General features: G+C 36.6%; 1 pseudogene; it reads right to left on the bottom strand.

The window, feature by feature from the left end:
- Positions 1–8,695: 8,695 nt before the first annotated feature.
- On the bottom strand, positions 8,696–12,197 carry LOC145713758 (small ribosomal subunit protein uS5 pseudogene; annotated as a pseudogene).
- Between the last annotated feature and the right edge of the window lie 1,859 nt (positions 12,198–14,056).

The following is a 14,056-nucleotide window of genomic DNA, read 5'->3' as shown; positions in this document are numbered from 1 at the left end:
AATGCTATGAGATCATTTTTGTTAATATACTCATTTATAAAATGCTTCTACTATCCTTCTCTGACATTTTATCTTTCCTGAATTAGGGCTGAAATTTTTGCTGTTTTCTAAATGCAAAATTGTTTAAAAAATATTTTAAATTTATTTTACAACTTCAAAAGGAAAGATCCAGGTTCTTAAAATATAAATTGAACAGCTACAACATTTCTTATGTAGGTTAAATTAGAACCAATTGATACCCTAAATTTCACGTATGGCTTAGTTTGAAAAACTCAGTTGACTTATAAAAAGTAACTTTGATTCCTAAGTGCTGTCTAGTGATATTATAAAATGTCCATTTAGGAGGAATCAATGAGTTTACAGCAAAAGATATGTAAAATTGAATAGAGATGTCTACTTGTTTCTCTACATTTATATTGTCAGTACCTTTTCCCGGAATCGCATGAGGGTGGTGAAGGTTTCAACAGATTTCCATTCATCTGTGGTTTGCCATTAAACCGTATAATTTTATGTCAAAACAATATATGTTCAAGTCTGATATAAATTATGCTCTTTGTCTTGGATATAATAAAATGTTGTTCATCATTCAAATTTGAGAGTTAGTCACTAAGTTTCTTTATTTAGCCTAAGACTGCTCTTTAACTCTTAAATGACAGAACGACTTTTCCATCAAATACAAATTGTGTAAATCTTCTTATTGAGAACATGCTTGTTTTACTGACATAAAAATATGAATATTGTTATTAGAGTAGCTGAAAAACTTAACTAGGATAATCTTATTTATTAAAATACAATGTCTGCTAATAATAATTCTATTATATGACTTGCATTTACATAGTTGTTCCAAGTGAGACTGGAAAGGCAAAAGGAACTGTTTTGTCTATTTCTAGGAATATGGGCAATAATATACCTTTTTTGGGTACTTCTGGGAAAGATGGCTGAGTAGGAGGACCCTAAGCTCATCTAGTACCATGGATATAACTAGATAACACTTAAATCAGTATGAATAACCCAGAAAATGACCCAAAGACTATCAGAACAAACTCCACAAATAAAGGTAGGCAAGAGGCCTCATTGAAGAAGGTATAAAGTATGGCGACACGCTTTGGTAGTGAAACAAACCATGGTCGTACACAGTTGGGAGGGAGCTGGTGATGGGAAGAAGGGTGAAAAACAGAGGATCACACCAGGAAGCCCACACAAGGAAGTTCAATCCCCATATTTGGCTTTGAAAGCAAGAAGGGTCGAATTTCATGAGTTCTTACAATCAGCCATACTTAAAGCTTTAAAACTTTAAAAACCAGTAGGATTGGCTCTGGAAGAGCCTGGAGGACTTTAGAAAGCTGAGCCCCCATCCTTAAAGAGAAGCATGACAAATAAGCAGATGAAATACAGCTTGGTTTCAGCAGTTTTAAAAACACTCGTGGTAGATTGAAGGGAGCATTATTTACTCATCTCAGAGCATGACCCAGAGAGAGTCAGAAATCACAGGGAGATGCCTCTGGGAACAAAGGAGCTTGCAGGCACAATATCCTTCACCATGCCCAGCATAAGCATATGGCCACCTGTGGGAACCAGTATAATTTTTAAAATTGTCTTGCTCTCCATAACACTCACTATCTAACTTGCTCTGACTAAGCCCTGCTCCCCTGCACTTCAATGGATATACCCTTTCTAGTCACAATGTCTCAGTCCCGGCACTATGGGTCCCTTCCCCCAGAAGACTAGTGCAAACCCCGCCAACACCATATCTACTGACCAGTGAATTTTGTGGGGCCTTGGTTCCAGTGATAGTAGCCACAGGTCTCATTTCACAAGCAGACAAGTGCACATCATGTTAAAACATGCCACACCTAGCCAGGGACTAAACAATCCCCACAATAGGCAAAGAGAACCTCTGTAGAAGACTGACCTAAGGAAAAACCAGCCAGGACAACAAACACAGGAGACACTCTCTGAAACACCAGGTCCTGGGGAACAGGGGACACTAAATTGCAGTGTACTACAGGACCTCATCTTCATAAAGCCATTACCTTTAAGAGCAGGAGATGTAGTTATGTTCCTAACACATAGAAACAGACACAGAGAGTTAGACAAAATGAGGAGACAAAGGAATATGTATTGAATGAAACAATGGGACAAAATGACAGCAAGAGATGCAAGCAAAATGGAGATAAATAATATGCCTGATAGAGAATTTAAATACTCATAAATATACTCACTGGATTTGAGAAAAGAAAACAGGACTTGAGTGACACCCTTAAAAAAGACATAGAATATATTTTTTAAAAAACCAATCAGAGGGGAGTCTGGGTGGCTCAATTGGTTAAGCATTTGACTTTGGCTCAGGTCATGATCTTGCAGTTCATGAGTTTGAGCCCCATGTCGGTCTCTATGCTGACAGCTTAGATCCTGGAGCCTGCTTCATATTCTGTGTCTCCCTCTGTCTGCTCCTCTCTGACTCATGGTCTGTCTCTATCTCTCAAAAATAAATAAACATTTAAAAAAGAATCAATTAGAGATAAAGATCTCACTAATTGAAATTAAAAATACACTGGAGGGGGTAAGTAGTAGACTAGAAGAAGCAGAAGAATGGATCAGTGACCTGGAGTATAGTAATGGAAAGCAATCAAATTGAGTAGGTGAGAAAAAAAAGATGAAAATAAACCTAGGGAATTCAGTGATATCATCAAGTATAATGTTATTTGCATCATAGGTATCCAAGAAGGAGAAGAGTGACAAAAGGAGGCAGAAAATTTACATGGAGAAATAATAGCTGAAAACCTCCCTAATCTGGAGAAGGAAACAGATATCAAGATCCAGGAGGTACAGAGATCCCCCCCCCCAACATAATCAACCCAAGGAGTTCCACATAAAGACACATGACAATTAAAATGGCATAAAGTAATGGTAATGAGAGAACTTTACAAGCAGTAAGAGAAAAGAGGACAGTTATATACAATCCCTTGAGGCTACCAACAGATTTTATAGTAAAAAAAAGTTTAAGACAGAAGGGAGCAGCATGATATATTCAAAGAGTTGAAAGAAAAAAATGTAGGTAGGAATATTATATCCAGCAGGCTATAATTCAGAATAAAAGGAGAAATAAAGTTTCCCAGACAAATGAAAGTTAAAGGAATTCATGACCACTAAAGCAGTCCTATATGAAATATTAAAGAGGATTCTTTGAGTGGAAAGGAAAGACCGTAAGTAGGAGCAAGACGAGTAGGAAGCACAAAATCTACAAAAATAAGTACATCTGTAAAAATTAGTCAAAAGAATCACAAAATATGATATTATATAAATATGATATTATATACCTAAGACATAGAAGGGAGAGAGGAGTAAAGAAAGGATTCAAAGTTAAGTGAGCATCAACTTATGCAGAAGATATTATATATAAATCTAGGGTAACCCTAAGTCAAAAACCACTAATAGGTATGTAAAAAATAAAGAGAACTGAATCTAAATATATCACTAAAGAAAGCCCACCAAATGTGAGACAAGGGAGAAAAAAAAAGAAAATAACAGAGAAGAACTACAAAAACCACCATAAAACAAGTAACAAAATGGAAGTAAGTACATAAGTATCAATAAGTGTTTTGAATGTAAATTCATAAACACTCCAATCAAAAGACATAAGGTGACAGAATGGATTAAAAGAAACAAGATCCATATATATGATGCCTTAAGAGGCTCATTTCAGACTTAAAGGCATGTACAGAATGAAAGAAATGGGATGGAGAAGCACTTATCATGCAAATGGATGTGGAAAGAAAGCCAGGATACAAATAGTTATATTGGAAAAGAAAGACATTAAAATAAAGACTATAACAAGAGATCAAAAAGGACATATAATCATAAAGTGAACAACTCAAAAAGAAGATATAACAATTGTAAATATATATGCACTCAACATGGGATAACCCAAACACATAAAACAGTTAATAACGAAAAAGGAATAGATAGTAATACAATAATAGTGAAGGACTTTAACACCCTACTTAATCAATGCACAGAAAATCCACATGGAAATAGTGACTTTGAATGACAAATTGGCTTAGGTGGATCTAACAGATATATTCAGAACACTCCATCCTAAAACAGCAGAATACACATTCTCTTCAAGTGCACAGGGAACAGCCTTTGAAAGATCACATATTACACCACAAAACAAGTCTCAACAAATTCAAAACAATTGAACTCATGCCATGCATCTATCTGCCCACAATGCTATGAAACTAGAAATCAATGCAAGAAAAAATTTGGAAAGACCACAAATACATGAAGGTTAAAAAATATACTACTAAACAATGAATGGATCAACCAGGAAATCAAAGAAGAAATACAAAAATATACAGAAGCAAATGAAAATGAAAATATGTCCAAAACCTTTGGGATGCAGCAAAAGCAACCCAAAGAGGGAAGCATATAGCAATATAGGCCTACATTAAGAAGCAAGAAAAATCTCAAATAAGTAACCTCACCTTACACCGAAAGAAGCTAGAAAAAGAAAAACAAATGAAGCCAAAAGGAAACAGAAGGAAGAAAATAATAAAATTAGATCAGGAATAAATGAAATAGAATCTAACAATCAGACAAACAAAAGATAAAATCAATGACATCAGAAGCTGGTTAACTGAAAAAAATCACAAGAATTGATAAAATTTTGACCATAGAGAGAGAGAGAGAGAGAAAGAGAGAGAAAAGAAGAGAAGGGAAGAGAAGAGGCAAATAAAGAGAATCAAAATGAAAACGGATAAATAACAACTGACACCACACAAATACAAAGAATCATAAGATAATATTATGATAAATTATATGCCAACAGACTGCACAATCTAGGAAAAAAGGATAAATTCCTAGAGTCATATAACCTCCCAAAACTGAATGAAGAAGAAATAAAAATTTGAACAAACCATTACAAACATTAAAATTGAAACTGCAATCAAAAAGAAATCACAGCCAGAAAATTGATCAAAACTCAAAACAGATATAAACAATATACCTGAACAGAGAATCACAGTAAGAAGAAAAGCCTCCCAACAAACAAATTAACAGGAATTAACACATATCATTCTCAAACTATTCCATAAAACACATGAGGAAGTAAAGCTTCCAAATTCATTCTGAGAAGACAAAAATATATACCAAATCAAGATAAATACACTTAAAAAACATATAAAGACACTACAAAAAAAGAGAACTACAGGCCAATTTCTCTGATGAATATAAATAAATACAAAAATTCCCAACAAAATACTGAGGAACCAAATCCAACAACATATTAAAAAAGTCATGCATTAGGGCACCTGAGTGGCTCAGTCAGTTAAGAATCTGGCTCTTGATTTGGGCTCAGGTCATGATCTCAAGGTTCATGAGATTGAGCCTTGTGTTGGGCTCTGTGCTGGCAGCATGGAGACTGCCTGGGAATTTCTCTATCCCCCTCCCTCTGTTCCTGCTCTGCTCATGCTCTCTCTCTCTCTGTCTGTCTCTCTCTGTCTCTCTCTCCCAAAAATAAATAAACATGAAAAAAATATTTTAAAAAAGTCATTCTCCACGATCAAGTGGAGTGTATTCTCATATGCAAGTGTGGCTCAATATTCACAAATCCATCAATGTGATCCATTACATAAACAAGAAAAGGCCAAAAAAACATTTGATCATTTCAGTAGAAGCAGAAAAAGCATTTGACAAAGTACAACATCCATTCATGTTAAGAACCTTCAACAAAGTAGGTTTAGAGGGAACATACTTCAACATAATAAAAGCCATATATGAAAAAACTACAGCTAATATCATCCTCAGTGGGGAAAACCTAAGAGCTTTTTCCCTAAAGTCAGGAACAAGATAAGGATATCCACCCTCATCATTTTTACTCAACATACTACTGGAAGTCCTAGCCACAGCAATCAGACAAAAAAAAGAAATAAAAACACCCAAATCAGTAAGGAAGAAGTAAAACTTTCACTATTTGCAGAGGACATGATGCTATATGTAGAAAAACCTAAATTCTACCAAAGCAAACAAACAACAACTGCAACAACCAAAAAAAAAAAAAAAAAACCTACTAGAACTGATAAATAAATTCAGTTAAGGTCGAAGGATACAATGTCAGTATACAGAAACCTGTTGCATTTCTGCACATAAATATTGAAGCAACAGAAAGAAGTTAAAACAATATCATTTAAAATTGCACCAAAAATAATAATATACCAAGGAATAAATTTAACCAAAGAGGTGAAAGGCCTGTACTCTGAAAAATATATAAAACATTGATGAAAGAAATTGAAGATGACACACAAATGGAAAGATTTTCCATGCTCTTGTATTGGAAGAATATTGTTAAAATATCTATACTACCCAAAGCAATTTACAGATTTATTGCAATCCCTACCAAAATACCAACAGAACTTTTCACAGAACTAAAACAAACAATCCTAAAATTTTTAGGGAACTGCAAAAGACTCCAAATAATTTTGAACTAATTTTGAAGCTAATTTTGAAAAAAGAAAGAAAGAAAGAAAGAAAGAGAAAAAAGAAAAAAAAAGGAAAAAAGAAAAAAGAAAAAAAAAAATAGTTGGTATTACCACAAATCCAGATTTCAAGTTACACTACAAAGCTGTAGTAATCAAAACAGTTTGGTATAGTCACAAAAATAGACACATACTTATATAGAACAGAATAAAAAAACACAGAAATAAACCCTTGATTACATGGTCAATTAATCTTTGACAAAAGACGCAAGGATATGCAGTGAGAAAAAGACAGTCTCTTCAACAAATGGTATTAGAAAAACTGGAGAGCTACATGCAAAAGATTGAAACTTGACTTCTTTTTAACTTCATACATAGCAAATAAACTCAAAATGAATTAAGGACCTAAATGTGAGACCTGAAACCATAAAAATCCGAGAAGAGACTGCAGACAGTAATTTCTCTGACATCATTTCTAGGAATATTTTCTGGATATGTTTCCTGAGGGAAGGGAAACAAAAGAAAAAACACCCCCCCAAAAAACAAACAAAAAAACCTACTGGTATTATATAAAAATAAAAAGCTTCTGCACAGTGAAAGAAACAATCAACAAAATTAGAAGACAACTTACTGAATGGAAAAAAAAAATTTGCAAATGATACATCCGATAAAGGGTCAGTAACTAAAATATATAAATAACTTATACCAATCAAAACAAAAAAAAATCCAATAAAAAAGGGGAGAAGACATTAACAGATATTATCTAAAGAAAATATACAAACAGCCAACAGACACAGGAAAAGATGTTCAACATCATTCATCATGAGGGGGATGCAAATCAAAACCACAATGAGATATCACTTCATATATCATAATGGCTAAAATCAAAAGGACAAGAAACAAGTGTTGGCAAAGATGTGGAGAAAGAATCCCTTGTACATTGTTGGTGAGAATGCATACTGGTGCAACTACTGTGGGAAACACTACGGGTTCCTTAAAAAATTAAAAATAGAATTACCATATAATGCAGTAATGACACTACTAGGTATTTACCCAAATAATATGAAAACACTATGGGTATATGCACAATTTATGTTTACTGCAGCATTATTTACAATGGACAAATTATGGAAGCAGGCCAAGTGTGCACTGTTATGTGAGTGGATAAAAAAGTTGTATATATATGCAATGAAATATTATTCAGCTATATAAAAAGAATGAAATCTTGCCATTTGCAATAACCTGGATGGATTTAGAGAGTATAATCTAGAGGGTATAATTAAGATGAGTCAGTCACAGGAAAACAAATACCATATGATTTCAGTCACATGTGGAATTTGAGAATAAAAACAAATGAACAAAGGAAAAATAAAGAGACAAACCAAAAAAGAGACTCTTAAATATGAACAATAAACAGATTTTTAACAGAGAGGAGGTGGGTGAGGGCATGGGGAAATAAGTGAATCAAATTAAGAGTATATTGGGGCGCCTGGGTGGCGCAGTCGGTTAAGCGTCCGACTTCAGCCAGGTCACGATCTCGCGGTCCGTGAGTTCGAGCCCCGCGTCAGGCTCTGGGCTGATGGCTCGGAGCCTGGAGCCTGTTTCCGATTCTGTGTCTCCCTCTCTCTCTCTGCCCCTCCCCCGTTCATGCTCTGTCTCTCTCTGTCCCAAAAATAAATAAATAAATAAATAAATAAATAAATAAATAAATAAATAAAAGAGTATATTTATCTTTATAAACACTGGGTAATATATAGAATTGTTGAATCACGATATTGTATGTTTTAAACTAACATAACACTGCATGTTATGTATATTGGAATTCAAGATTTAAAATCATTTGAAAATAATACACATTTTTATACATCATAGCATTCATTATGCTACATTACTAATTATATTTATAGCTTAGCAAGGCAATTAATATACAAAACTCAATTTATTTTAGATTGTTATCCAACACATGAATAACAATCTAAGTTATTCTCTGGATTTCACACCCTTTGTACAAGCACTTGAAAGATATTTATGATCATATTTTATCTACAATAAATTCAGCTATATTATTATAAGTGATTTTTCCTACTGTACTCATCAATAACTTCAATATTGGGAATAATGATTAAGCCTCTTAATGCAATGGTTGCATTAATACATTATTCTACTTAATAAATGGTTTTGTTTTGCTGTGTTTGTTTTTTTTCTTTTTTTAAGATGCTTTATTTCGCTTTAATTTTCTTGTATAAATCTGTGTTGGACACACCTGGAGCATGGGACCTCTGCACAGAGATTCTGGTGTGAGTCTTTACAAGATGGTCACTGAGTTCCTGATAGGGCGACTTGTTGAACACACTCTTTTACCAGAGGTGAGGTGTGAGATTGCTGTAGGTTTTGGACATGGCATCACAAATGGCTTTGGTGAAGTTGTCCAGGGTGGCAGTGCAGCCCTTGGTCGAGGTGTAGCCATTGTCAATACCAGACATCATCAGTAGCTTCTTGGGCACAATGCCAATACCTCTGGGGCAGGGATGAAGCACACAAGCACAGAACCACAGTGGCTGGTCCATCTTGCATGGGACAGTGTGGGGTTTGCTGATGTTGTTCTCCCAGTAGCCTTGACACATGCAGTAAATGGAAAGCTTCGCCAGGTTGATGGCCCCATGGATGGCAGTGGCTACATCCTTGGAACACTTAACACTCAGATCGACATACCTATTGTGATCTCAATGGCAACAAGTGCCTTGAACCTGGTCCACTGGCCTCATGGATCTGCTTTTGCACAAGCCTAATCTTTAAAACTTCATCCTTGAGGGATGCATCAGGAAAAAGTCAATGATCTCAGATTCCTTGAAAGGCAGGGAGAAGAGATAGCTCTCCTCCAGGGACTTGATCTTCATGTCCTTGTTCAGGTGGCACAGCTTGGTGACAGGATCCACTCCTTGTCCTTGGCACTACTTAGTAAACGTTATGGTTATTGAATTTTAATTGTATTTAATACCATTCTTTAAGACAACATGGACTAATATAATTATATTTCATTCCAAATTTCCAATTATGCTCCTTTGTACCAATTCATAAGATGCCATTCTTCATTTATTGAAAGTCACTCCATTCTACCAATTCATTTAGTTCCTATTTTATTCAGGAAATCATTATTAACTATTATTAACTCATCATAATATCACAGCTACTTACACTTATTCACTGCATTTTTACAAACTATGTACAATTTTATGAGCATTTTAGAATGGCTGTATATATTTACAATAAGTAAAAATGACAAAACCTAACCAGTATGTTTCTTATCAACTTGTAGCTTCGACCCCATCAGATAGAAATATTTTCTTTAAAAGAGTAGTCATCCTCTTGAGAAACTCAATTATACCCCTATTCTCAAACCAACAATTGTTCTCAGAGATTTTCCTTTAAGTGAGGTCTAAAGGACTTGGACCTGCAGTTTCCTTTTGGCAGGAAATAGTCATACAGACATTAGCCCAGGGTTTCTCTGTAAATTCCACTTTCTTCATGGTTTAAATATTACTTGATTTTATGTATAGTATAACTCTTTTTTTTTTTGGTGAATTCATCTTTCAACATTTGGGTCTCTTATTTAGTATGCACATTAACCACCATCATTGGTCACTAGGCTTGGCCTGTCGTAGACTCTAAGTCTAAAGTTCTTTTTTGACCAGCAAAAGAGAGGATGCAGGATTGAAGCAAGAGATGGCTAATGTCCAGGAAAAGACAAGAGCCCCAAATAAGGGTCCTTGCCTCATATTTATTCAGATCAGAAGGCTTACAAACGTGATGGGAGTGTACAAAGAGACAAAGAAACTGTGGACATTAACTTGGGGGCATGAGGGAAGAGGGGGGTTTTGAAGATATACAGTGTTTGGGGTTTGGGTCAATATAAAACAAAATCCTGACGCTGGGAAAATGGGTAGATGGTTGGTAATGGCAGACAGGAGGTTCCATGCCTGTTTTATCTTAGCTAGACTAGGGGATGAGACAGATAGGGGAAATAACCTCAGGGTCAATAAGGCATCTTTTGTTTTGTTAACCATTTCCACTCTGGGCTGCTTTGCCTGCAGTGCAGCAGTCCATAGTCCAATTCACCAATAGTCTAATTCACTAACTTGGCCCTATCTTCCTGTGAAAGCAGCTTTTCTGCAATAGTATTTCCATTTTTAATTTTCATGTATCAACAGAGCTCAGAGACTGTGACTAAAAGGAAAATATCAGCACCCATAAGAATGTTCTAAGACTAAAAAAAAAAAAAAAAAAATGTTCTAAGACTGATTTAATAAGAGCCAGAATCCAGATAAATTTCAGTCAGCCTGCTGAGAGAGAAATTTGCAAAAGGCAAATTAGAATATCTCATTATGTAACTGCTCATCTCATTTTGTAATATTTGAATACTGTTCTACTTTGATCTTGATTTGCTAATGTGTATCTCAATGTTTCAAATATTTTATTCACGATTAAACTCAAAACATGGGGGGGAGTTCCACACTGATATGTCATAGTGATATTTTCATCTGTAAAGTGGTAATACAGTCTTCTGGGAATTTTATCGATATTAATCACCAAATACAATATTACAAGCTGAATTATTTTAATGGTTATCACAAATTTAATCCAATCAACAACATCACTAGCACACAGATTGTGAATAAAAATTGAAAAAGGGAAATAATACATTAATTTCAATTTCAGTTAATATTACTTACTAGCCTTAAGCCCTCAATGTTAAGATAAGAATTTATTATAAAAAATTACTTATACCAAAGTTTAATTAAATAATTATGAGAAAGATACATGCTCATGCATGCATGTTGCCAGTAAACCCAGAGGACTAATTTGTTGTCCTAACAAATAACATGTTTTGTGAACAAAGTTTACTGAATTTCATATTCTTGAATTTATTAACCATGAACTTCAACTGTACACAATTATATGGTCTAAAAATGTCATTAAAAGGTGAGTCTACACTTGATTCACGTTTATTCCACAAAACGTCAACTTAAAATACTTCAGAGGTGCCTAAGTGCCTCAGTAATTTGAGCATCTGACTCTCAGTTTTGGCTCAGGTCATGGTCTCAGGGATCATGCGATTGATCCCTGCATTGGGTTCTGTGCTAACAGTGCGGAGCCTGCTTGGGATTCTTTCTCCCCTATCTCTCTGCTCTCCCACCCTCTAAATAAATAAATAAATAAATAAATAAATAAATAAATAAATTTAACTGTATATATATATAAGGATCCTGGGAAGATGGAGGCGTAGGAGGATGCTGGGCTCACAGCGTATCCTGCTGATCACTTAGATTCCACCTACACCTGCCTAAATAACCCAGAAAACCACCAGAAGACTAGCAGAACGGAGTCTCCGGAGCCAAGCACAGATGAGAGGTCCACGGAAGAGTTTAGGAAGGGTAGAGGGGGTGGTGATGCTCCACGGACTGGCAGGAGGGAGCTGGGGTGGAGGGGCAGCCAACCGGCCAGGCAGAGCCCCCGAGTTTGGCTTGCAAGAGCAGAGAGGCCAGATGGAGTCTGTTCCCACAGCAAGCGGGACTTGACATCTGGAAGGTTACAAGCTAATAGGTCTGCTTGGAGAACAGGAGGCCTGGAGGAAAACGGGAGGGAGAGTTGTTGAGCCCCGGACAACAGAGTCCAGTTCGGCGGGGAACAAAGGCGATCGCCAGCGCCATCTGCCTCGCCCATCCCCCAGCCAAAATCCCAAAGGGAACTAGTTCCTGCCAGGGAACTTGCTTGCACCGCTCAAACACCCAAAGCTGTGCTTCTGCCTATCCATCCCTCAGGCGGGTCTGACTCCCTCCTGGTGCAGCAGGGCCCCTTCCAAAGTGGATCTCGAAAGGAAAAGGGAGCTGAGCCTGCCCCTCTGGCTCCCGTGCACCTTGCCTACCCACCCCAGCTAATACGCCAGATCCCCAGCACCACAAGCCTGGCAGTGTGCAAGTAGCCTAGATGGACCACACTACCCCACCGTGAATCCCGCCCCTAGGAGAAAGGGGAAGAGAAGGCACACACCAGTCTGACTGTGGCCCCAGCAGTGGGCTGAGGGCAGACATCAGGTCTGACTGCGGCCCCACCCAACACCGCAATTTATTCAAGATAGCACAATGGAACTACCCCTCAGTCCTGCACAACTCCAGGGACTATCCAAAATGACAAAACGGAAGAATTCCCCACAGAAAAACGTCCAGGAAATAACAACAGCTAATGAACTGATCAAAAATGATTTAAACAAAATAACAGAAAGTGAATTTAGAATAATAGTCATAAAACTAATCGCTAGGCTTGAAAACAGTATAAAGGAGAGCAGAGAATCTCTTGCTACAGAGATCAAGGGACCAAGGAACAGCCAGGAAGAGGTAAAAAATGCTATTAATGAACTGCAAAATAAAATGGAGACAACCATGGCTCGGGTTGAAGAGGCAGAGGAGAGAATAGGTGAACTAGAAGATAAAATTATGGAAAAAGAAGAAGCTGAGAAAAAGAGAGATAAAAAAATCCAGGAGTATGAGGGGAAAATTAGAGAACTAAGTGACACACTAAAGAGAAATAATCTACGCATAATTGGTATTCCAGAGGAGAAAGAGAGAGGGAAAGGTGCTGAAGGTGTACTTGAAGAAATAATAGCTAAGAACTTCCCTGATCTGGGGAAGGAAAAAAACATTGAAATCCAAGAGGCACAGAGATCTCCCTTCAGACGTAAATTGAATCGATCTTCTGCAAGACATATCATAGTGAAACTGGCAAAATACAAGGATAAAGAGAAAATTCTGAAAGCAGCTAGAGATAAACGTGCTCTAACATATAAACGGAGACCTATAAGACTCGTGACCGATCTCTCTACTAAAACTTGGCAGGCCAGAAAGGAATGGCAGGAGATCTTCAGTGTGATGAATAGAAAAAAAATATGCAGCCGAGAATCCTTTATCCAGCAAGTCTGTCATGTTGAATAGAAGGAGAGATAAAGGTCTTCCCAAACAAACAAAAACTGAAGGAATTCATCACCACTAAACCAGCCCGACAAGAGATCCTAAGGGGGATCCTGTGAGACAAATACCAGAGACACCGCTACAAACATGAAACCTATGGACATCACAATGACTCTAAACCCATATCTTTCTAGAATAACACTGAATGTAAATGGACTAAATGCGCCAACCAAAAGACATAGGGTATCAGAATGGATATAAAAACAAAACCCATCTATTTACTGTCCACAAGAGACTCATTTTAGACCTGAGGACACCTTCAGATTGAGAGTGAGGGGATGGAGAACTATTTATCATGACACTGGAAGTCAAAAGAAAGCTGGAGTAGCCATACTTATATCAGACAAACTAGACTTTAAATTAAAGGCTGAAACAAGAGATGAAGAAGGGCATTATATAATAATCACAGGGTCTATCCATCAGGAAGCGCTAACAATTATAAATGTCTATGCGCCGAATATAGGAGCCCCCAAATATATAAAACAATTACTCACAAACATAAGCAACCTTATTGATAAGAATGTGGTAATTGCAGGGGACTTTAACACTCCACTTACA

The sequence above is a fragment of the Panthera onca genome, chromosome X, assembly GCF_046562875.1.
Source record: "Panthera onca isolate mPanOnc1 chromosome X, mPanOnc1 haplotype 2, whole genome shotgun sequence".
Classification (NCBI taxonomy): domain Eukaryota; kingdom Metazoa; phylum Chordata; class Mammalia; order Carnivora; family Felidae; genus Panthera; species Panthera onca.
The sequence above is the reverse complement of the archived record's forward strand: the minus strand, read 5'-3'. Positions and strand labels throughout refer to the sequence as shown.